Source organism: Salmo salar, chromosome ssa22 (assembly GCF_905237065.1).
Source record: "Salmo salar chromosome ssa22, Ssal_v3.1, whole genome shotgun sequence".
Classification (NCBI taxonomy): domain Eukaryota; kingdom Metazoa; phylum Chordata; class Actinopteri; order Salmoniformes; family Salmonidae; genus Salmo; species Salmo salar.
Window position 1 is genome coordinate 16,543,419 of NC_059463.1, and position 22,551 is coordinate 16,565,969.

Consider the following 22,551-nt stretch of genomic DNA (forward strand, 5'->3'; position numbering starts at 1 on the left):
ATCTGGGCAGGCAGCCTTGCGAGGGTCAATACGTTTATATGTTTTATTCACGTTGACCATGGAGAAGGAGAACCCACAGGCTTTGGTAGCGGTGCGTGTCAGTGGCACTGTATTGTCCTCAAAGCGTGCAAAGAAGCTGTTTAATTTGTCTGGGAGCAAGACTGTAGTCATGGACTGTTCTTTCTGCTACCGCACGGCAAGTGCTACCGGAGCACCAAGTCTAGGTCCAAAAGCTTCTTAACAGCTTCTACCCCCAAGCCATAAGACTCCTGAACAGCTAATCAAATGGCCACCCAGACTATATTTGCATTGTCGTTGCCACCCCTCACCTCCTCTTTTACGCTGCTGCTACTCTGTTTATTATCTATGCATAGTCACTTTAATTCTACCTACATGTACATATTACCTCAATTACCTTAACTAACCTGTGTCCCCTGCACATTGACTCTGTACCGGTACCCCCCCTGTATATAGCCTTGCTACTGTCCTTTTACTGCTGCTCTTTAATTATTTGATATTTTTATTATCTATTTTTTTACTTCATATTTTTCTTAAAACTGCATTGTTGGTTAAGGGCTTGTATTCAGCATTTCACTGTAAGGTCTACAACTGTTGTATTCGGCGCATGTGACAAAAACAATTTGATTTGATTTGAAAGGGGGTAAGAGTGGAGCGACGGATCTTACTTTTGTTATTGTGTGAGGTGGAGAGCGAGAGAGAGAGAGAGAGAGAGAGAGAGAGAGAGAGAGAGAGAGAGAGAGAGAGGGAGAGACAGAGAGAGAGGGAGAGACAGAGAGAGAGGGAGAGAGAGAGAGGGAGAGCATGAGAGCATGCACGTGTGGTGTTTAACACTGCTGGATGCAATGCACTCGTAAATCTCCATCTCTTTCGATCTCTCTGTCTAAGCCACATGGTATTCTGTGAATGAAGATCTAAAACAACTGTGACCCTTCAGAGCTTCCTGGGATTCAGGTCTTGTCGTGATGTCCCAGATGACTACACTGGCTCTCCACATTGGGATCAACTTACTGTTGGGCCAGTAAACCCACAGCATACAGTCTACCGTATGTGTAATAATCAAAATATGGGCATTGAGAGGGCCTTCACTTCATACAACCTCCCAAATGATTTTGGTAGAGTATTTTCAGGATGTAAGGAGAGCTGTTGTTTTCAGGACTCAGCTGTTGCAGTGGGATGTAGTGTGGCACTACAGAGGGACGTGCAGGGTGGGTCCATACTACACTACAGTGTGGATTTATTTTAAAGCAACACTGATGGACTTTGGGGATTCATCCCCTCTCATGTGTTATCGGCATGTCAGCTTTTTTAACTGCAGAGCAAGTGACACAGTACATAACACAGCCACCACTACTCTGAAGTGCCCCTTGTCCTGAAATAGCTCTGGCCTGCTATATCTAACTGATGCCCAAGAACGTTTCAGCCATTGACGCAACACCTCTCGCCCTGCCACAGCAGGAGATAATGCCATTAACGAAGATGGCTGCCTCTTAAACCAAGATTTCCATGGAGGACATTGTTTTCCCCTATCGTCACTATTGAGTCCTGCACTCTAACACATAAGAACACTTATAAGGCATTTACAAACCATTTGCTCACCATTTATTAATCATCACTCCCACATTTGTAAATGTTAGTAAGCTAATTATTCACAAACAGTTGAAGTCGGAAGTTTACATAGACTTAGGTTGGAGTCATTAAAACTAGTTTTTCAAACACTCCACAAATTTCTTATTAACAAACTATAGTTTTGGCAAGTCGGTTAGGACATCTACTTTGTGCATGACACAAGTCATTTTTCAAACAATTGTTTACAGACATATTATTTCACTTATAACTCACTGTATCACAATTCCAGTGGGTTAGAAGTTTACATACACTACAGCTTGGAAAATTCCAGAAAAATATGTCATGGCTTTAGAAGCTTCTGATAGGCTAATTGACATTATTTAAGTCAATTGGAGGTGTACCTGTAGATGTATTTCATGGCCTACCTTCAAACTCAGTGCCTCTTTGCTTGACATCATGGGGAAATCAAAAGAAATCAGCCAAGACCTCATAAAAACATTGTACACCTCCACAAGTCTGGTTCATCCTTGGGAGCAATTTCCAAATGCCTGAAGGTACCACGTTCATCTGTACAAACAATAGTACGCAAGTATAAACACCATGCACGCAGCTGTCATACCGCTTAGGAATGAGATGCATTCTGTCTCCTAGAGATGAATGTACTTTGGTGCGAAAAGTGCAAATCAATCCCAGAACAACAGCAAAGGACCTTGTGAAGATGCTGGAGGAAACAGGTACAAAAGTATCTATATCCACAGTAAAACGAGTCCTATATCGCCATAACCTGAATGGCCGCTCAGCAAGGAAGAAGCCACTGCTCCATAACTGCCATAAAAAAGCCAGACTACGGTGTGCAACTGCACATGGGGACGAAGATCGTACTTTTTGGAGAAATGTCCTCTGGTCTGATGAAACAGAAATAGAACTGTTTGGTCATAATGACCATTGTTATGTTTGGAGGAAAAACGGGGAGGCTTGCAAGCCCGAAGAACACCATCCCAACCGTGAAGCACGGGGGTGGCAGCATCATGTTGTAGGGGTGCTTTGCTGCAGGGCGGACTGGTGCACTTCACAAAATAGATGGCATCATGAGGCAGGATGATTATGTGGCTATGTTGAAGCAACATCTCAAGACATCAGTCAGGAAGTTAAAGCTTGGTCGCAAATGGGTCTTCCAAATGGACAATGACCCCAAGCATACTTCCAAAGTTGTGGCAAAATGGCTTGAGGACAACAAAGTAAAGGTATTGGAGTGGCTATCACAAAGCCCTGACCTCAATCCCATAGAAAATTTGTGGGCAGAACTGCAAAAGCGTGTGCGAGCAAGTAGGCATTCAAGCTTGAGTCAGTTACACCAGCTCTGTCAGGAGGAATGGGCCAAAATTCACCCAACTTATTGTGGGAAGCTTGTGGAAGGCTACCTGAAACATTTGACCCATGTTAAACAATTTAAAGGCAATGCTACCAAATACTAATTGAGTGTATGTAAACTTCTGACCCACTGGGAATGTGATGAAAGAAATAAAAGCTGAAATAAATCATTCTCTACTATTATTCTGACATTTCACATTCTTAAAATAACGTGGTGATCCTAACTGACCTAAGACAGGGAATTGTTACTAGGATTAAATGTCAGGAATTGTGAAAAACTAGAGTTTAAATGTAGTTGGCTAAGGTGTATGTAAACTTCCGACTTCAATTGTATGTGTATGAAGTCCCTTAAACATCCTGTGTTGTGTGATTAATCTTTTGCCAGGTAGTGTAGGAATGTCTATCAATGGCATGCCCATCTTTTTGTGAGAAATTACACTGGTCAATCAAAACATTTATAAAGTATTTGTTTTAAAGTACAAATAGCACTCACTTTAGATTAGGGACTGCAAAAATACTTTACTATTGATTAGTAAATGGTATATTAATGTAGGAGTAAGGATTAATAAATGATGAACACACAATTGATTAATGCCTTATGAATGGTTTACAATGGACCTTTCAAATAAAGTGTTACCGAACATTATAATCCTCTAATTTGTGTCTTCTCTCTGTTTGTACTGTCTCTTCAGCTGAGGAAATTACAAATGAATCCCAATCGCATTTCGGCCACTGCTTCAGTACTGCTGTGGCTACAGCACTGGAACATGAAAGTGTGCTACTGTGCCTGTTCAACAATAGATCTTTCCAACAGTGAATCTTTCAATCAGGAATGCTGGACTCTGGCTTTGTCTATTCTGGGACACTTTGAACCCACCCCCCTCTATGCACTCATACAAGGCACCATCTCCTCCTCTGCTCCTCTGGACTGAAGGTCAGGTCCACTGGGGCCAGAATTTGAGAGGCACCGTCCTAATAATAAGACTCATAACGTTCATAGACTAAAGCACACTAGTAGTTTTCCTTTCACATTTACCACAGTAGAGTTCTCTGGAGTTGAGATATTTCACTTTCACAATATGGAGTACTGGCAATGTGCCATTATCTTTGCATAAGTCATGTATAACCCCCTTGTGTAGACATCATTTACAGAACACCAATATAACTTGTTACGAAAATATTACTGCTTTGCTATTTCATCAAACATCTTCAGTGTGTCAGTATCTTCCACGTAGAGAATGTAGATGTACTGTCCGCCACCATGTTCAAACAGAGAGCCGTTTGTCTCTATTAATATTGTGTGATGTATTTATAGAGCATGTTTAATGTCACACAGATGGGCTACTGAAATAATCTCTTCTAAGGTTGCATCCTCCTGTGGCCACACACAATGGCAGACACCCCTGTTGGCTCCTCACAACAAAGAAGCCGCCTGGGCAATTACTGAGGGACAGAGTGAGCACATGGGCGTCTCATTCACTTCATGTTGCGCTGTGCAGACTTGAGCTTTTCAGGAACTTTTATTATAGAGAACAAGATAACACTTGGTATTTTCATTGAGGACGAAAGTGACACTAGACAGGTTTTAGTCTCAACAAATAGATTTAATAAGCTACTACATATAATGATAAGTGTGAAGTATTTTGTAAAATATACCGGACAATTGCATTCACAGGCAATAATAAGTGTAAATAATTGTGAATAAACTATTTCATAGTAAACTATTAGTTAACCCTTGTGTAATAAGACAGTTATTTAGAATATATGTCAGGATGACACTTTATAGACCTATCTGGTCCCAACGGTATTTGAACTTTTTAAACCCCTTATGTTTATAAATTCGTGGGCAACTTAAACGGCTTATGAGTCAAATGTATTGTGTTTCAGTCTAGTTCGAGGCAATTACGTATTTTTCATTCTGCATGGTTGTCGGCTAGATAGTTGTTCGTTCCACAGCTGACAGTGACACCAAAGTTTATAAAAGCCGTTCAATCATATTATAATTATGTTTACCCCTTCACAATGTGTACCCTACATAAATTGTTACTGTAAAAATAGCCAGCTTGAGATAAAAACCTTGCTTTCCTTTTGTGTCAATTGAGACACGCGGTCACGACCAATAGGCGATGGAGGAGGTGGCATATGCTAATTAGGGACTAAGCTACTCTGACCGTGACCTTGAGAAAGACAATAAAAAGCGCACACACTGTTCCAAATAGGCATCCCGTTGCAGGACCCTGTTTGAGGTCAGTTTACAACTTATCTGGTTTTGGGTTTTTACATCATTACACGCCTTTACGCGCCAGCGCCATACCCATGTGTGGTTTTTTAAACCATTTTTTAATTTTTTTATTCTTGCTGAAAAATGTCTTGCTATTTCTGTGCTGCCTAAACTGTGTTGTCATCTATTGTCAACAATGGATTTACTCACTACATTACGCACGAATCGTAAATGTTGTTCTTTGAGTGCGTTTTTGGTTTGGTGATGTTTCATTCCTACGTTTGTCCAAACTAAACTTTTTATGAATGAGGAAAAAGTTGACTCACTTAAATGTGAACCGTAATAAGAAAACAAAAGAATGCAAAGTAAATGTTCCTCTCTTTTCCAAGGAGTTTTAGAAATCGTCTGTCCTGTCGGTGCTTCGTCGGCGTGTGGAGTTTTGCCATTGCGGTATTGTCCCGCTTTGACGCGAATGAGTTCTATGCAAAACTGACCTGGAGTTGCTGGCTGCGAAGACCTTCGCGTTTTATGGTAAAAAGCGAGCATGGGTTCCAGACGAAAATGAGGCTTACATTGAGGTTAAGATCAAGGAGCTCAACGGAGACCAAGTCATCGTTGAGACCAAAGATAGAAGGGTGAGTGCCGCGCTCAGGGATTTGACATAACCATTTACTCAGGTTTACAAAATATGACTATGCATTACCTCCTCACTGTGCAAAAACTGGTTGAATCAACGTTGTTTCCACGTCTTTAATATATATATATGTGTGTGTGTGTGTGTGTGTGTGTGTGTGTGTGTGTGATGACGTTGAATCAATGTGGGAAAACTGATTGGATTTGCAAAAAGTCATCAACATAAGGGAATTTCGTATTTTTTTCACCCACCTTTTAACCTAAGTCAAATAACATGTAATGTTTTGTTGATTTCACTTTGAATTCACGTTAGTTGACAACTCAACTAAATGTAAATCAAAACTAGAAGTTGAACTGGCATCTGTGCCCAGTGGGTCATTTCTTTGCAAGTGTTTATAGATAGTTAAATACTAAATAAAATAATTAAATACTCATAATAAATATAATATAATAATTTATTCTGATACGTTATTATGAATCGTTTTTAAGAATAAAATGGAATATAGGTTTGTAGTGACTGAATATGATAAGACAACAGAACCAGAATATATTTGACCACAGATTTCCTTGCCCAAGGCCCCAGTCTCACTGTCGCCTCTTCCTCCTTCCTCTCCCCAACTCTAGTCTCTTACAGTGAAGCAGGAGGACATCCAGCAGATAAATCCTCCTAAGTTTCACAGGATAGAGGATATGGCCATGCTGACACACCTCAACGAGGCCTCTGTGCTCTTCAATCTGCGCAGGCGCTACGCCGCATGGATAATCTACGTGAGTGACCCCACAGGGGCAATGGCGGGGTGGGACAGTTGTTCCATGCACTTCCTGGGATCCCTGAGTAGCCAGAACCACAAGTCAGTCTGTTTTTAGTCCATATGAAATGAGACTGTCAGTTAGTGCCCCTCATCCTTCTATTATTGCTCAGTTGGGTCTTTTGGGGAACAACTTGATCAGAGGTGTTGAAACTATAGCCCAGGTATGATGAATTGCCTTACTCAATTCTCTCTCCACAGACCTACTCTGGGCTGTTCTGTGTGACAGTGAACCCATGCAAATGGCTGCCTGTCTACACCTCCCCTGTTGTCGCTGCCTACAAAGGCGCGCAGAGGTCCCGTCCCACGTCTACGCCATCACAGACAATGCCTACAATGACATGCTGCGCAGTGAGTCACTCAGCACAAATAATACTCACACTCCTCCATGTTGTCAGAAACCTGATGCTTGCCACTAGAAGTCATGATAGTGCACACAAACTCCAGACAGTAATGGAATATGACGTGACTTAAGTAGAGCTTCACCAAAATACAAGTTGACGTAGTACTATTACACAAGCCTTTTCTAACAGTCCACTCTTTATGATATCTACACAGATCGCGAGAATCAGTCCACGCTCATCACGTAAGTTAAAAAACCAAATCCATCTCAGAAAACTGTGCTCTAATCACTGTGATACCCTACCGTCTGCTGTTGTTTCATACACTACTAGCAAAAACAAGAAGAACAACTTGTGACGTTGGCCTCTGTATGAGCAATCATAATGTATTCTAGGCCATCCAAACACAGCCACTGTTTTAAAATGTGTATATAAAACAATATTCTATTTTTGTTTTGTTCTATAACTCAAGATGTCGAAACAGGAGTTGTTTTTTGGGGGGCTAAAGATTTTGGTACTATTTTTTTCTTTCAGAGAGAACATTCTGGTATTTTGTGCTTGGCTGCAGTTTATAGTCTAATTTTCTTGATTTGTGCATTTTTTACCTGTTTTATCTACACATTTCCTTTCTTATCTATACTTTTCCCACACTCCTATAGCGGAGAATCCGGTGCTGGCAAAACTGTCAACACGAAACGTGTCAAAGTATTTTGCCATTGTAGCAGCTCTTGGGTAGCAGCTGCTAAAAAAGGAGTAAGGCCAATATGGCATTCCAGATTTTTTTCCCTCCCCCTTTTACATTATTTTGGGGTGTTTGGGACTCACTAAATGTTTACCCTTTCCCTTTATGACTTCTTGGTCATATTCCGTCATTCAGCATCAAAACAGTGAATGTTAATATACATTTTTACTGTCCTTTGTGGCTCAAAGTCTACCAATGTTTGTCATGTATGCAGCGCTCTTGTTATTGCTTGTTCTCTTTCAAAATTTTTTATCTTAATTTTTTTCATTCATTCAAGTCTTATATCTTTACATTTTTGAAACGTTCTGTTGTTATTAACACCGTTACAGCCCCACCATTTAGATTTTCCTCTCAATCCCATTTTGATTTTTCATTTAGATTTTCCTCATAAAAAATGTTCTACATTTTTCGTCCTTGTTGCTCAATGTGCACTCCATTATTTCTCTCTAGACACAAAGTCTCTTTATTTACTTTAGAATAAACAAGGTATTCAGTACTAAATTGTATCCTTGTCTACCTCCTCAGTATATGAAATGTTGCTGTAACTTTCTTTATTGACTGTGAAAGAGTTCAGAAAGAGCATAATACATTTACAATGATCTCAACCTCTTCCCTCAAAACAGGGTCCTGCAACCAAAACAGGGGTAAGTAAATTACATCATCATCAACCAATGTGGTCTCATGGCAATTCTTATTATTCTGTATGTAAATCCGTGATACTCCATTTAGTATGATACGTTATGTTACATTATGAATGGAATAGCGGTCGTACAATATCCTACAAATTAGGGGACGTATCATACAGCTTACCGTACAATAGCATACGGATTGGATGATGTAACTTATCATACATCTTAGAGGACATATAGAAATTTGCACGTCTTTAACTGCGACCAAGTTGCTTGTTGCATCATAACAAAAGAGAATTACGGGAGAATTTACGTTGGCGGTTTAGGGAACTAAGACAAAGGTTAAGAGAACTAAAACGACAAAGGTTAGGTGAATTTACGAAGTAGGTTAGATGAATTGGGCTAAGTTTAGAGTAAGGGTCAGGGGAAGAGTTAGCTAAAGTTATACAGTTATCCCCGACGCGACTCGAACATGCAACCTTTGGATTGCTAGACCAGGGGTTCTCAATGTGGGGTCCGCGGCCAGATCTCAAAATATATACAGTGCATTTGGAAAGCATTCAGACCCCTTCCCTTTTTCCACATTTTGTTATGTTACAGCCTTATTCTAAAATTGATTATATTATTATTTTTCCTCATCAATCTACACACAATGCCCTATAATGACAATGCAAAAACTGATTTTAAGATATTTTTGCAAATGTATAAAAATGTTAAAACAGAAATACTTTGTTTACCTAAGTATTCAGACCCTTTGGTATGAGACTCAAAATTGAGCTCAGGTGCATCCTGTTTCCATTGATCATCCTTGAGATGTTTCTACAACTTGATTGCAGTCCATCTGTGGTAAATTCAATTGATTGGACATGATTTGGAAAGGTCTGAATACTTATGTAAATGTGATATTTAAGTTTTATTCTTTAATACATTCACAAACATTTATAAAAAACAGTTTTTGCTTTGTCATTATGGGGTATTGTATGTAGATTGATGAGGATTTTTTAAAATCCATTTTAGAATAAGGCTGTAACGTAACAAATTGTGGCAAATGTCAAGGAGTTTGAATACTTCCCGAATGCATTGTATATTTATAAAACATTATGATTATTACTAACAACAACAGATTAAACACATGTTGGCCAAGGGATCGGTAGAATAAGTTTAGAGGGTGTAATACAATACTTTGTAATATTAATCTACAATTTATGTTCTAAACCCTGGGCTACATGGGGCTGGGAGGATCACAGTGATATTAGTTTCCACAGTACTCCACCAAATATAACAATTTTCAACTTAATACTTCTTGTATTCCCCAAAATGTGTTTTTTAAGCATAAATGCACTCTAATTTAATTTTAATATCTGCAAAGTTTTCTCTCTGCCTCATGGAAAAACATGTTGAATTGCAGGATATTATCTTTAAAGCTGCAACAACAAAAAATCTCTGACACTTGACAAAATGTGTAGAATTGCTGGAAATTTGCTTGAAACCTGCAACATCTTCTCTCTGTTGCTAAGTGGCGAGCCTTTAAAATGTTCCTTCCTAAGGTCTGAGACTTGGTTTGTCCGGCTATGCCCTGCCGAAGTCAAAGTAAAAATCTTTGTATGCTATTTCTATCTCACTTGAGTTATGTTCTGATTATGAGGGGTATCCCTGATGAATTTGCTATCACAAATGGGGTCCCGGTCCCTAAAAAGTTTGAGAACCCCTGTGCTAGACTGTTACAAATTACGCACATCCATCCTCCCTGACCAACCTTCCTATTTTCATGTTTGTCTTATGTAACAAGACCATTAGTAGGTATCATACGTCTTGGAGGTGCTCAGAAATATGTAAAGTATATTTTGTATTGTTCTCAGGCCAGGCTTGATCAACTCCAGCGTGATCCCTAAAAGCAGTTCTGTCTAGTTGTGACTCAGTGTTAGTCCTGTACTTGTCTTGCTTCTCTGCCAGGGCACCTTGGAGGACCAGATCATTGAGGCTAACCCCGCCATGGAGGCATTTGGCAATGCCAAAACGCTGAGGAACGACAACTCGTCCCGTTTTGTGAGTATCCAAAATGAATGAAAGCTTTTGAAAAATGGATGGCAATAGCATAAATTAGTTGGTTGATTATACTCCATCTGCTTTATGTGATTGTTACTGTTTACTCTGCACCACTCCTACAGTTCATCAGGATCCACTTTGGGCCCACAGGGAAACTAGCCTCTGCAGATATTGATATATGTGAGTACCATCAAAAAGCAAAATGGGATGAGCTCATAACAACTGCATAAAGTGCAAAACTTGGCACACAAGTTTCTCTAAAACAGAATTTTCAGGGTGTGATGAAATTAAAGATATGCCTGTTCTTTCTCTCCTTTAGATCTTCTGGAAAAATCCAGAGTGATATTTCAGCAGCCTGGGGAGAGAAGCTATCATATCTAATACCAGATCATGTCCCAGAAGAAACCAGAACTTCGAGGTAAATTAGGATTAACTTCAATACTACCCAGAAAGTGTTAGTGTTAGGTGACCCAATTGCGTGGGTTTTGATTGACAAAGATTGTCTCCACCACAGACATACTGCTGGTGTCCACCAACCCGTACGACTACCACTTCTGCTCTCATGTCATGACCAATGTGGAGAACATGGACGATGGAGGGGAGCTCATGGCCACCGATGTAAGAGCTCTAACTCTGCTATTCCTTACTGCTAGACCAACTATCAGTAAGGAATTTGTCAAATGTACTTGCTCCATTGATCAGTCTTGGTGAGTCATGACATCACTTCCCCTGGTTTCTCCACAGCATGCCATGGACATCCTGGGGTTCACTCCTGATGAGAAGTATGGCTGCTATAAGATAGTGGGAGCAATCATGCACTTCGGCAACATGAAATTCAAGCAGAAGCAGCGCGAGGAGCAGGCAGAGAATGATGGCACTGAAAGTAAGGGGGACTACCAATTTGAGATTTTGCATAAAAGTGGACTGTCTAAGACTAATAATCAAGAGCAGATCAGGACCAATTCCATTGTAGCCTCCAACCAAGTGTGTTATGCTTGTGTTTCATCATGTAGATGTCCTGTGTTTGTCCAGGTGCTGACAAAGCCTCCTACCTGATGGGAGTCAGTTCAGCTGACCTCCTCAATGGGCTCCTGCACCCTAGGGTGAAGGGGGGGAACGAGTATGTGGTGAAGGGACAGAGCGTCGAACAGGTGAGGACTCACCACCGCACAGTCAGGACACAGCACTCAACAGCATCTGTACGGCTACAAATATTCAGTTGTCTTGTTGTGAATTCAGCTTAAATTGTGTTCATTTAGCTCAGTTCTGAGCATGTCTGCAGGGATAGCTTCTTAATCCTCTATTGATCAATATATTCAGCAGACTCTAGAAACTGGTATCCAAGCAACAGAGTGTTGTGTGTGTGTGTGTGTGTGTGTGTGTGTGTGTGTGTGTGTGTGTGTGTGTGTGTGTGTGTGTGTGTGTGTGTGTGTGTGTGTGTGTGTGTGTGTGTGTGTGTGTGTGTGTGTGTGTGTGTGTGTGTGTGTGTGTGTGTGTGTGTGTGTGTGCGCTGTAGGTTAACTATTCCTTCGGAGTTCTGGCCAAAGCCACTTCCTATGTTCAAATGGCTGGTGGGACGCATCAACAAGACCCTGTACACATCCCTGCCTCGCCAGTTCTTTATCGGAGTGCTGGATGTAGCTGGCTTTGAGATCTTTGATGTAAGTCTTTCCTCACAACAATTTTCACAGAATGTTTTAATTCACTCTCTTCCTGGATCTTTCACAGATTTTTTTGTGTGTGGTCTGTAAATATCAACATTCTTTTTCAGATTCATTTCGCAAGACTAAAATCTGAAGTGCTTCTTGCATTCTTACAATCTGAGGCTTTTATTCCACTCGATATGCTTATTCCGAACCCCTGTCCCTCTTTCATTTCAGCTCAACAGCTTTGAGCAGCTATGCCTCAACTTCACCAATGAGAAACTGCAATGGTATTTCAACCACCACATGTTCATCCTGGAGCAGGAGGAGTACGAACGGGAAGGCATTGAGTGGACCTTTATAGACTTCGGACTCGACCTACAGGCTGGCGTTGACCTCATAGAGAAGGTATGGGGAGCTACCACTTCTCAAAGACATTGCACTAACATTAGAAATGAACAAGAACTTCCCACCTCGGATGAGGTATTGAACCCAAGGATGTGTTTGCTTGCTAATATGTTTCATGATAGGATCCTGCATGTGTGTTTGTTCCTGCAGAATTTGTTGTACGTATTGTATTATATTTGATTGCATGATGCATCTCAGATTCACTATATGTTTGTTTAGTTGAGCTTTGTTTCTTCAGCTCCTGGGGATCATGTCCATCCTTGAAGAGGAGTGCATGTTCCCCAAGGCTACAGACAACAGCTTTAAAGCCAAGATGTACGACAACCACATTGGAAAGTCAGCTAACTTCCAGAAACCGCGGCCCGATAAGAAGCGCAAGTATGAGGCCCACTTTGAGCATGTATGAATGGTATAATATCACACTACCATTGAAACAAACCAATAACGTGACAATCATGAATATATATATACAACACAGAAGGTAGAAAAGGAAACAAACGTTTCATTTTTCACTTACAACTTTCATTAGGATTTTTTTGGGCAGTAGTTAGAGCAACTTTTAACCACATGAGCTTCTCAATCCATCAATATCCTTAGTGATATTCACTCAAAACCCGAGCAGGATTTGAAAGTATTGTGGTATCTCCTTTTCTATACCCCTCTTTCCAGAAAATGATGTGTCCTCCTAATTATCGTGTAGTGTATGTGAAAATATTATCTAGAAGGTATGTTAACGGTTGACTTCATCCTGACACTCCAGGTACCATACAACGTCATTGGGTGGCTGGACAAAAACAAAGACCTGTTGAATGAGACGGTGGTGGTGGGCTTCCAGAAGTCCTCCAACAAGCTGCTGTCGTGCCTCTATGAAAACTGTTGGCTCTGACTCAGACCAAAAGACTGGAGGAAAGGAGAAGAGGAAGAAGGCTGCCTCTTTCCAGACCATGTCACAGCTGTATGAGGTGAGAGTGACAATTTACTCTATCAACAAAATGCTGGCTAAATTGACAATATCACAAGCTAATCTAATGTGATCCAGCTGGATTATACTTTATCTACTGTAGTAGACAGTAAAACTACACAAGTCATTAAGGTGTAAGAAACAAACAGAAAGGATATAGCAAGTTAGGCAGTGAAGCTGCACCAACATTGAGAGATCATCTATCCTGTGCTGAGAAGGAGACAGTTAAGACTTGCAGTGATGTTTAGGGAAATGATCACATGAACATCACTTTAAGTCTGTGCTGGCTCCGTTCTCATAAACATCACATACTGTATCCTCCCTGAAGTCAATGGAAGAGCTACAGCTGTGCACCATAACTGAAAGAGTGAGGGAGAATTTGTTTTCATAAACTGCTGCAATAACTTAGATATTTGCTGATGTTGTAAACACTGAACCTACATTGAGCAACGTTCCCGTCGTCAATGCTAGCTTAGGTTTTCATTCTCTCCATCCGTTATGTGTGCTTCTCTGTCTGCAGGAGAACCTGAACAAGCTGATGACTAACCTTCGCTGCACTCAGCCACACTTTGTGCGTTGCCTTATCCCCAACGAGACCAAGACCCCAGGTACGCCACAGTACAACATTCAACTGAGATCCAAGGGAGTCTGAGTGCCAAGGAAATCTGAGGAACATGTTGTTTACTGTAAGTGCTCCAGAGAGCATCCTCTACTCTGATTGATTACCTCCTCTCCCCCGGTCCTCTGCAGGGATCATGGATTCCTTCATGGTGCTGCACCAGCTTCACTGTAACGGTGTGCTGGAGGGCATTAGGATATGCAGGAAGGGATTTCCAAACCGCATCATATACGCAGAGTTCAAACAGCGGTGAGTGTGATAACACACGTTCATTCCCACAACACACACATAAAAAAGACATTTGGAATTAATCATACAATACAATGTTTTTTTGTTTTTTTTTACTAACAGCTATCACACCGATGATACGTTTGTGGACAGCAGGAAAACAACAGAGAAACTGCTCTGGTCCCTAGACATTGACCACCACCAGTACAAATTTGGACACACCAAGGTAGGAGGCCGAGGCTTTACATTTACATGTTTTGTCAATGAATCACATTAACACACATTTTATCTACAGGCAAATGAAGTTGTATTTGATCTTCCTGACTGGGTGTTCTCCTCCTGTAGGTGTTCTTTAAGGTGGGGCTGCTGGGGCTGCTGGAGGAGATGAGAGATGAGTGTCTGGCCAAGGTCCTCACGCTGCTCCAGGCTGTCAGCCGAGGCAAGATCATGAGGATGGAGCTCCAGAATATGATGACCAGGAAGTAAGGGACCATGGCTTCATTTGATATGATCCTTTCAAGTGCTCTAGTAGAGTACCAAAATGAAGTTAGGTGTACTTATGATCTGAGAGTATTTGGCCAACATTTAAACCCAGAGAGATTTTATCATGGCATTTGTTTGGAACCATTCATAGTAAGATAAAGACATCAGTATAAACAAACCAACTCCTCCACCAGTTGCTTCCTCCAACAGGTTCAATAGTAATATGATCAGTTGCTCCCTTTCAGTTTGTGATATATTATAACTTTGTGCACGCTCCCATGGTGTAGTACAGGGCTATTCAACTATATTCTTATGCGGGCCAGATGTAGAATAAGGTTTATTGCCAGAGGGGCCGGACAATTTCCACATTCTTTGGAAGAACTGTAAAAAAGCAACGCACAACCACCAGTAAAGCACATTTGTTAAAATTAAACGTCACTAATAGTAGTTAGGAAAGGAGGAGGGCGCTCAACCAACGTGAGTCGAGGTGCAACCCCCCGAATTTGATCATCATTGAAAAGGAAAAGGAGCAACACTCGCTCACCAAAACTAAGCATCTCAATAAATAACACAAAGACATGCCAAATCAGGTTGTGCCAAATTCCAGTCGGAAGGAAGTATGCTTTGAATGAATTTCCCTTTTGTCATTAGGTGCACTTTTTGTCACACTCCCTTCTAATGGGTCCTTAGAGTCTCAGAGAGGGAAACAGAATGCACATACATACGTGTTCCTTGGAAAATAAATCAACACGCCAGAGGTGCTAGAAACCTCTAAAAAAAGTTTTGGTACTGAACGTCAAATTTGTGCAGGGAATTTTTTGCAGAACTTTTATTAAATGTTTAGAATTGATCAAAGGGCGAGTATAAATTAATACACGGGCTGCATCTGGCCCGCGGGCCGCCAGTTGAATCGTCCTGGTCTAGTATGTGTGGTATGCAAGGGCAATGTTAGCGGCGTGTGTGAGGCGTGTGCTTGTCCATGTATGGTTACCCTGCATGTGTGTGGCCCCCACGGTAATATTGACCCCATTACCTCCCTCACACACACTCCTCCCCACCCGTCCCGTTCCGGCCCCTCTCCCCTCTCTGCTCTCCCTAAATTAAACAATGCTGACGGTGTCCTTAGAGCCAGGTGGCGACATGTGCCAAGTGGCAGCTGCAAGGGCCCACCCTAAAAATACAACCCCCCCGCCTGCCCCGTGGCCCTTGGCCTCTTTTGTCCCAGGCGCCTGCAGTTCTAAGTAAGCACATAGATGGGATATGTGGCGGGTGACAGATGATTAAAGCCTGCTGTTTGATAGAGGGCTTTAGTTTCTAAATAAACACATAGACACTCACCTTTGAGAGGCAGAGCATGGAGTCATGTCAGAAATGCAATCATACTCATACCACAGCCACCTCCCCATTCACTCTGCTACCCCCGACACCCTGCCTGACCATGGCCCTGTACTCACTCAGGCACACATTCACAACTCTGACAGGAAGTGCCTGACCAGGTTGCAAAAATGTCTTGTATCTAAAAGGATTCTTCAGCTGTCCCCATAGGAGAACCCTTTTGGTTCCAGGTAGAACCCTTTTTGGTTCCAAAACCAAAGGCTGAAGATTTTCAAAATAAGGATGGCTTCTCACACCCCTGGATATATGCAACTACACTATTTGAAAAAAAGTGCTATCTAGGACCTAAAAGGGTGATAGGAGAACCCTTTGGAGAATCCTTTTGGGTTCCATGTAGAACCCTCTGTAAAATGGGTTCTACCTGGAACCAAAATGGGTTCTCCAAAGGGTTCTCCTGATCAGTTCCATGATTATTGATCAAATATGAATCTTCTTTCAAATCAGGAAGGACTTTGAGATTAACCACACTAGCACTAAGATTGAGGATGAACAAGCCTTGACCGTTCAGCCCCAGAAAAAGATCAAGGAGTTACAGGTATGAATGGAATACTGGGTCTGGAAAAACTAACAGCGATTTCTGGTTAATATAATATAATACTATCACATTTCTCAGTACATTACAAAGATCACAGACCACAAGCTGAATGCGTCCATTGATCTCTACGTCTATGCCCATGTCTTCTCCTAGGCTCGTATCGAGGAGCTAGAGGAGGAGCTGAAGTTTGACCGGGCATCCCGGGCCAAGATGGAGAAACAGCGGGGCGACGTGGCCAGGGAGCTGGAGGAGCTCAGCGAGCGGCTGGAGGAGGCCGGGGGCGCCACCTCCGCTCAGATCGAGATGAACAAGAAGCCCGAGTCAGACATCCTGAAGATTCAGCGGGATCTGGAGGAGGCCATGCTGCACCACGAGGCTACGGCAGCCGCGCTGAGGAAGAAACACTCCGACAGCGTAGCCGAGCTGGGGGAGCAGATCGACAGCCTGCAGCGCATCAAACAGAAGCTGGAGAAAGAGAGGGGTGAGGCCAAGATGGAGGCGGACGACCTAGCGTCCAACGTGGAGCGGCTCTCTAAGAGCAAGGTAGAGAGAGAAAGATGCACTCACACTGGTACTATTTCAGCTGATCCCACTTGGATTTCCAGGCTAACGCTGAGAAGATGTGTCGTCTGTATGAGGACCAGATGAACGAGGCCGAGGCCAAGGTGGAGGAGCTCCAGAGGCAGCTCAATGACACCAACACCCAGAGAGCCCGCACTCAGGCCGACAGTGGTGAGGCCCTGTCCTAGAGCAGTATAGAGACAGAATGTGTAAAGCCATGGGTTCAGTTTAAAAAAAGACTTCCGTCTGATCTCCCACTCTCTCCAACACCACTGTAGCTGAGTTCGGCAGAAAGCTGGAGGATTGGGAGGCCCTGGTCACTCTGCTGCAGCGCACCAAGAACTCCTTCAGTCAAAATGCTGGGGAGCTCAAGAAGCAGCTGGAGGAGGAGAATAAGGTTAGAGGCAGTTCTAGGGCCAGTCAGAAGCACCATACTATAGTGGAGTGCTGATGCCAGCATAAGACTGGTATCTAAATGACAATGTATAAACATCTCAATATCATAGCCCACTTAAGCCTAGTGTTCACTACACGATTTTGGCACCAATTTAGCTGTCCCAGGCAAGTTTTTGAGATCGGAGACAAAATCTCCATGTTGTTGCCTACTCGGGTCGCGCGGCCGTCACCGACGTTCGTTTATTGTGAGCGGGTTAGAGACGCAATCGGAAGGCTACCGATCCTGTCTTTGAGTAGTCCCAGACGTCCCGATATTTTCAAACGTTTGATTTTATCGGCACAAAATATACAATGCTTTTGTAGTGTGAGCTGTGCAATGACATGTTTTGAGAATGGTGATCAGCAATAGCCAATGGCAGCTTGCCAGAGAAGAGCCCAGAGAGATGATGTTGTTGTTTTGCATCACCCAGAATGTGTAGACTCTCGAGCAGGAGCGATGACCACTAGTATGTGTTCGTACTTGCCATTAACCAAAGCGTTGAATCGAGTGTGAATGTCTGACTGAAAACTTTTATGAGGCTGCTTTGAGCCACAGCTCATTCTAGTTAGGTTAACAATGTAATCACATCGTCATATATAGATGGTTGAATGTACGCGCGACAAAAAGCTACAGGAAGGACAATCATTTAATATGAGAGGAACAGCGACGTTTGGATTTTTTAAAGGTCGAGTAGTGTACACCCGGCATTAGTTGGTGTGCTTAACCGTACGACTGACCTTTCCTCCTTCCACCATCTTGGCGCTATCTCCACTATCATTGTCTTCAGGCGAGGAATGCACTGGCCCATGCTCTCCAGTCCTCCCGCCACGACTGTGACCTGCTGAGAGAGCAGTATGATGAGGAGCAGGAGGCCAAGTCTGAGTTGCAGCGGGGCCTGTCCAAGGCCAACGCTGAGGTGGCCCAGTGGAGGACCAAGTATGAGACAGACGCCATCCAAAGGACAGAGGTGCTAGAGGAGGCAAAGTGAGTGAGGCATCTAAGGTCTACATACAATGACAATGACTCTTCACTCTCATCTATGTTTTCAACCCTGGTATAGTAACTAAAAAAGTGACATCTAATTAATGTGAGATGTATGTATTCAACAGGAAGAAGCTGGTGACACGTTTGCAGGAGGCTGAGGAGTCTGTGGAGGCGTCCAACGCCAAGTGCTCCTCCCTGGAGAAGACCAAGCACCGGCTGCAGACAGAGACAGAGGACCTAGTGATGGACCTGGAGCGCTCCAACACTGCAGCTGCCACCCTTGACAAGAAGCAGCGCAACTTCGATAAGGTGAGCAATTGGAGATTATCGTGGGCAATGCAAATTACAGAGACATGCTGTCAACTTGATGACATGCTGTTGCTGAGTAAGGAACTCAACTGGAATGACCACAGTGGAAGAAATTGCAATTCAGGTTGTTTTGAACCTAAACGTTATCCAGGCAGGGGCAATGGAATTGCTAATGAGGTGAATTACTGATTTCAGGTGCTGGCTGAGTGGAGGCAGAAGTATGAGGAGTGCCAGTGTGAGCTGGAGAGCTCTCAGAAGGAGTCCCGCAGCCTGAGTTGTTCAAGCTGAAGAACTCCTACGAAGAGGCCCTAGACCACCTAGACACCACCAAGAGAGAGAGAACAAGAACCTCCAAGGTACGACCACGTCACACACATCGGAATAACTCTGACTACTGAGTCATTGGTCCTGGTCCAAGCTACATGAGTTGAGCCATTGAATTGTATCATAGCCTAATTCATTTCTCCCCCCAAAACCCCCATATGTCATGATAAAATAATATTCAAATGAATGATTTATTAGTTGAGAATTTCACATCAATCTTACATAGTATGGAAACGCAAACTGAAAGGCCTTTTTTCCACAAACCCCACTGTCCTATTCCCTCCACCTACAGAGGAGATTGCTGACTTGTCTGATCAGATCAACCAGGGCTGCCTTAGAGGAGGTTGAGGTAAGTCACTGTTCTGTTCTTTCTCTCTGTCTCTCTTTAAGTGTGCTGTACTGTAACTATTGTGTGTATTTGTTTGTATAATATGCTGTTCTCTCTCAGGGCACTTTGGAGCATGAGGAGCATGAGTAAGACTCTCCACCTGCTGGAGCTCAACCAGATCAAGGCCGACAGCGACCGGAAGCTGGCGGAGAAGGACGAGGAAATCGACAACCTTCGGTGGGTTAAATCACCATACAGTTAGAAAAACATGTCAGGGGTTGTACAGGCACTGGTAGCGATCTCTCCTTTTAGTATCAGAGGCCCATGTCTAGGAATGTCCTCCCTTGTTAACTCCTCATTTTTTGCCCTCCCCCTCTCCTCCCTCACACCCAAAGCCGGAACCACCAGTGAGCCTTGGAATCCATGCAGGCCACCCTGGACTCAGAGTGTAAGTCCCGGAATGAGGCGGTGCGTCTGAGGAAGAAGATGGAGGGGGACCTGAACGAGATGGAAGTGCAGCTGAACCACGCCAACAGGCAGGCCGCTGAGTCCCAGAAACTACTGCGCCACCTGCAGGTCCAGATCAAGGCAAGTCCTTCAGCAGCTGGTCTGACAACTCCACACTCACTTATGGGTTCGGTGACAATGTGACAAACGGTTGTAAAATGTCCAGAGAAAGGATTTGTATGTATATTTATTTGGTTTTTACAATGCTTTGTTTACACTGTAACAAACTCTTCAGACTCGTTCAATTTAAAGTTAGCTTCTTGACTCATTGACCCTTCAGATCGTTTGCCTGCTGGGTTATGTCAATAGCGTGCTGTACCGAACACTGGCTTTTTTTTCTTCCTTTGTATATTTTCTTCCTCCTACATTTGTATAGTTATGACACATTGATTTTATTGGGGAGATAAAGGAGAGGGACATAGCAGTCCCAAAGTCTGGGTTTGAACACATGGCTCCAGGGGCGATGTGTGGTCCGGGGGGTTGGCAGCACTACTGCTAGACAAGCTCCCGGCACTACTACTGAACACTGTCTGTCTCCTCTGTAACCCCAGGACCTACGGCTGGAGCTGGATGAGACGCTGCACCAGAACGAGGAGCTGAAGGAGCAGATGGCGGTGACGGAGCGCAGGAACAACCTGCTGACTGCAGAGGTGGAAGAGCTCCGAGCCCTGCTTGAGCAGAACTGGCCGAGCACGAGCTGCTGGAGTCCACCGAGAGGGTTAACCTGCTGCACTTCCAGAACACAGGGCTCATCAACCAGAAAAAGAAGCTGGAGAGTGACCTGTCTATGCTGTCCACTGAGTTGGACGAGGCTTCGCATGAGTGCCACAATGCAGAGGAGAAAGCCAAGAAGGCCATCACTGACGTAAGGGAGAGAGCCTAGCCCCCCGACACAAACTATTGCAGCATAATTACTGCAATAGATCCTGGAACCATATTACAAGTCAAACTCTTCTCTCTGTCATTGTCCAGGCAGCCATGATGGCTGAGGAGTTAAAGAAGGAGCAGGACACCAGCTCTCACCTGGAGAGGATGAAGAAAAACATGGAGCACACCACCAAGGACCTGTAGCTCCACCTGGATGAGGCTGAGCAGATCGCCCTCAAGGGTGGCAAGAAACAGATCCAGAAACTGGAGGGCAAGGTGAGAGTCCAGAGAGCACACCCTTTTCTCATTCACCATTTGTTCATTAGGAGAGTGCAAAGTAAGTAGATTGTTGATTCAATTAGCATGCTCAGGGTTTTGCTTTACCGATTTAGGCCTTACCCATTTTTACAGTCCTGTAAAGACTGTAAAAATGGGACCCGTTGTGTCTCTGCTTAGCACTCAGCATTGGGGGAAAGGCCCTGCAATAGACCTGCGTTCTATCCAGGGGGTGTACTTGTACATCATGCTGCCTCACACTACAGAAACAGGAGATAAGCTGCTGCTTCTATGAGCCGCTCCAGTTCGGCAGGTTGGCGTTTATTTGGATGAATCTTATCCTGGTGGCAGAGCTGAGCGATTTCCACTAGATGGGCCAGCGTCAAAATCAAATTTGGCTATTTACCGGAAAAATGCATGTAAACAAAAATGTGATTTTTGGTCTTATTTTAAGGTTAGGCATGAGGTTAAAAGTGTGTCTACTGTTAGAGTTAGGTTTAAAATCAGATTTTATGACTTTGTGGCTGTGCCAGGTAGTGACTACCCTGCAGAGCTGCCTCCAGTACATGAGTCATCCCAATAAATGGCAACCTGCTCCGGCCAAGGCTTGTGCAAGGCTACATCATTTACTTGGTTAAAGTTGTTCACCAATATTGGACGGTGAGTGTAGATCAGTGATCTGATAGTCTCCCATCAACAGGTGAAAGAGCTGGAGAATGAGCTGGAATCTGAGCAGAAGAGGAGCCAGGAGTTCCAGAATGGAGTCCGCAAGTATGAGAGGAGGATCAAAGAGCTCACCTACCAGGTACTGAAACATACCACATGATTGTATGTACTGTTTATTGAAAGACCTGCCTGGCCTGTCAGGTGTTATGATGTGATGTAGTGCTTCATGCTGCCCTCTGCTGTTTGTGTTTGTCCTTGCAGACAGAGGAGGACAGTAAGAACCGGGCCTGTTCTCAGGAGCTCATAGACAAGCTGCAGGCCAATGTGAAGAGCTACAAGAGGCAGGCTGAGGAAGCGGTAAGTCCCCCACAACATTTCAAGTTTTCCTTTCAACTGTTGTGTTACTGTATGAAATGTGGGTCTGTTTCCAAATGGCCTACAGTGGTATGATCTAGTTCCCTGCTCTCCGTCTTCTCTCAGAAGGAACAAGCCAACTCCAGCCTGACCAAGTTCAGGAAGATCCAGCATGAACTGGACGATGCAGAGGAGAGGGCTGAGATGGCCGAGACCACTGTCAACAAGCTCCGTGTTCGCACTCGGGCCCAAGGTCATTACTACACTTTATGGACGATACCAGTAAAT

At 43.4% G+C, this 22,551-nt stretch overlaps 1 pseudogene; it reads left to right on the forward strand.

The window, feature by feature from the left end:
* The window catches only part of LOC106582783 (myosin-7B-like), a 29,156-nt pseudogene that overhangs the window by 5,480 nt on the left and 1,125 nt on the right, over positions 1-22,551 (forward strand).